We start from the raw sequence: 3,721 nt of genomic DNA, 5'->3' as shown, positions 1-3,721 counted from the left end.
ACTTCCAACACATATCGTCATCTCACCTTTAGCTAGTCTCCGTTTATTCCACAGCTTTTATTTCGAGTTAACTAACACTTAGCAACCGAACCGGTATCTAATACCCTGGTGCTACTAGGAGTACTAGTAAAGTACACATTAATATAATGTATATCCAATATACTTTTGTCGATCTTGCCAGCCTTCTTCATCTACGAAGTATCTTAGGGGTAGTTTCTGCTTCAGTGACCGTTCCCCTCATTTCAGAAGCACTTAGTCTCGGGTTTGGGTTCAACCTTGGGTTTCTTCACTGAGAGCAGCAAACTGATTTGGCCATTTCATGAAGTATCCCTTCTTGCCCTTGCCTTCTAGAAACTAGTGGTTTTACTAACCATCAACAATTGATGCTCCTACTTGATTTTCTACTTTCGCGGTGTCAAACATCGCGCAGGTGCTCAAGGATCATCATGTCTATCCTGATATGTTATAGTTCATCACGAAGCTCTAATAGGCTTTGGTGGTAGGGACTGTGGAGAACCATCACTATCTCATCTGGAAGATTAACTCCCACTCGATTCAAGTGATTTGTAGTACTCAGAAATCTGGAGCACATGGCTCAAGCTGATTGAGCTTTTCCTCCCATAGGTTTGCAGGCTTAAGAAACTTGTCAGAGGTCTCATACCTCTTGACGTGGGCACTAGTCTGAAATCCCAATTTCAGTCTTTGGAACATCTCATATGTTCTGCGACGTTTCAAAACCGTCTTTGGTGCCACAATTTTAAACCGTTCAACATTACGCACTGAACTATCACGTAGTCATCAAAATGTGTATGTCAGATGTTCGCAACCTCCACAAACGACGCTCGAGGTTCAGCACACCGAGCGGTGCATTAAGGACATAAGCCTTCTGTGCAGCAATGAGGACAATCCTCAGTTTACGGACCCAGTCCGCATAATTGCTACAATCAACTTTCAACTAAATTTTCTCTAGGAACATATCTTAGTAGAACTAAAGCGTAAGCTACGACATTATTTGCAAAGACCTTTTGACTATGTTCATGATAATTAAGTTCATCTGATTATTTAATGAACTCCCACTTAGATAGACATCCCTCTAGTCATCTAAGTGATACATGATCCGAATCGATTAGGCCGTGTCCGATCATCACGTGAGACGGACTAGTCATCATCGGTGAACATCTCCATGTTGATCGTATCTACTATATGACTCATGTTCGACCTTTCGGTCTCTTGTGTTCCAAGGCCATGTCTGTACATGCTAGGCTTGTCAAGTCAACCTAAGTGTTTTGCTTGTGTTCCGAGGCCATGTCTGTACATGCAAGGCTCGTCAACACCCGTTGTATGTGAACGTTAGAATCTATCACACCCGATCATCACGTGGTGCTTCGAAACAACGAACCTTCGCAACGGTGCACAGTTAGGGGGAACACATCTCTTGAAATTTTAGTGAGGGATCATCTTATTTATGCTACCGTCGTTCTAAGCAAATAAGATGTAAACATGACAAACATCACATGCAAATCATAAAGTGACATGATATGGCCAATATCATCTTGCGCCTTTGATCTCCATCTTCAAGGCGCGACATGATCACCTTCGTCACCGGCATGACACCATGATCTCCATCATCATGATCTCCATCATCGTGTCTTCATGAAGTTGTCTCGCCAACTATTACTTCTACTACTATGGCTAACGGTTAGCAATAAAGTAAAGTAATTACATGGCGTTTTCATTGACACGCAGGTCATACAATAAATTAAGACAACTCCTATGGCTCCTGCCGGTTGTCATACTGTAACATCCCAAATTTCCCATTTGGAATGTTTTACAATTGTAGCTAAGCATCTATGCATATTGCTTGAATTGAGTGACATTTGAATTATTTCAGAGGCTTTTGAGTTTGTTGGAATTTGGATTCAAATTGGCAGTTGAATTTATTTCAAACAATGCCTGACAAATACTTGAGCAAAAGTATGAGAGGAGTAAACATGACACTCCAAAAATGTCAGAAGAAAAATATTGCCAAAAAGTTTGAATTTAAATTTGAAATTTTATTTGGGATTTCCAGAAAATTGTTTTTTTTTAAGTTTGAGTTTTACCTCTGAAAAATGTCCACGTTGTAGGATTAATTCCCCTGAGAATTTTGATATATATATGTCCTATATAAAATAATATATATTTCTCTATATTTTTTTCTTTCTCTCTAATTCAAAAAAAAAGCCCCAGGCGCCAGCCAGGCCAACCGGCCCAGCCAGCGCCGAGCGCAGCCCACCAGCGGGCCAGGCGCAGGCCACCGACGCCCGAGCCGGCGTGCCCCAGCGCACGATGCCGAACCCCCTCGCCCTCGCTCGCCCGATCGCTCCCCTCTCCCTCCCCCTCACTGACCCGCGGGGCCCGCACTCTCTCTTTCCCCTCGCCCACGCTATGCGGTGCCAGAGCGCGTTCGCCGCCGCCGCCGCCTCCGAGTTCCACGGGATCGCGCTCCGAAGCCGCCCCCTCCTCCAAGTTGATGTCCTATAAATACCTTTGCCTCTCCTCTCTCGATCCCCCTAAAACCCTAAGCTCAACCACGCCCGTAGCTCGCGCCCTCTCCGTTCGCATCTCGCCGCCACCACCTCGGTTCACCGCCACTTTCGCCGCCGGTGAGCACCCCCTTCCCTTCCCTACTACTCCACCGGAACCGCCGCTTCCACGCGCATCTCCCTGACATCCTCTCTCCTCCCAGGGAGCCCGAAGTCGTCGTCCCCGAGCTCGACCGCCGCCCGCCGGAGCAGGAGCTCACCCGAGCTCGCCCCGATCGACTCCGACGTCCCCGAGCTCCACCAAGGCCGCCCCCGACCTCCCCTCGAGCCGCCGCACTCGCCTGACGTCTTCGCCGACCTCCCCGACTACCGGAGCCGCCGCATCGCCAACGCCTGAGCCGCCGCCGTCGTCTCCGTTCGTCGCCGCCGACGCTGTAAGCCCGAGCTCCCCTCCACCGTTGGATCTCGCATGTATGGCCTAGATTAGAAACAACGAAGGGGTACGGTTTTATTTAATAGATCGGTTTTACTTACGGTTTTTTTTGTTAGATCGAACCGGTCGGTTTTCTGTTTAGCCGCGGGCACCTCTAGGTTATATTACGCCTGAGCGTTAGATAGCCCAGCAGCGCTAGTTGTTTTTTTTTCAGTTTCTGTTTTTTTAGCAGAATAGTTCTGTTTTTGTTTTTGCTATTTCTTTTAGTCGCTTTATTATTTTTAGTTAATTTTTTTGTGAGTTTGCAAATGTGTTGTAGTTTCTGTAGAAAATATGTTTAGCCATGTTTAAATTATTATAAATAGTTTTATATTAGATTTAGACAGATTAGTTTTTCTGCCATAAATCGAGTTAGGATTATTATTTTTTAGTGATTCTTTTTGCTACTGCTTAGTTTTGACCATGCCTAGCAGTAGGAAACTGTTTTGTTATTTTAGATTTAATAAACAATTAGTTTTATGTCGAAATCAAGTTTTTCTTGTTTATTTAGCTAGCTACTGTTTTCCTACTGTTCTAGTTAGTAAATAATTTTATTTTTGTTATGTTATAGTTTATTTTAGATTAGTTTCTGTAGCTACAGAGGATGAACTTTTATTTACAGTAGAATAATTTTTTTATTTTATTTTCTTTGCTAGCATTGTTTTAGGCATAATAGGAGTTCTATAATAGCTTTTGATGTGATTCTTTTTGCTCCTAGTTTGTA

This window comes from Triticum aestivum, chromosome 7D (assembly GCF_018294505.1).
Source record: "Triticum aestivum cultivar Chinese Spring chromosome 7D, IWGSC CS RefSeq v2.1, whole genome shotgun sequence".
NCBI lineage: Eukaryota > Viridiplantae > Streptophyta > Magnoliopsida > Poales > Poaceae > Triticum > Triticum aestivum.
This window is presented reverse-complemented; position numbering follows the sequence as displayed.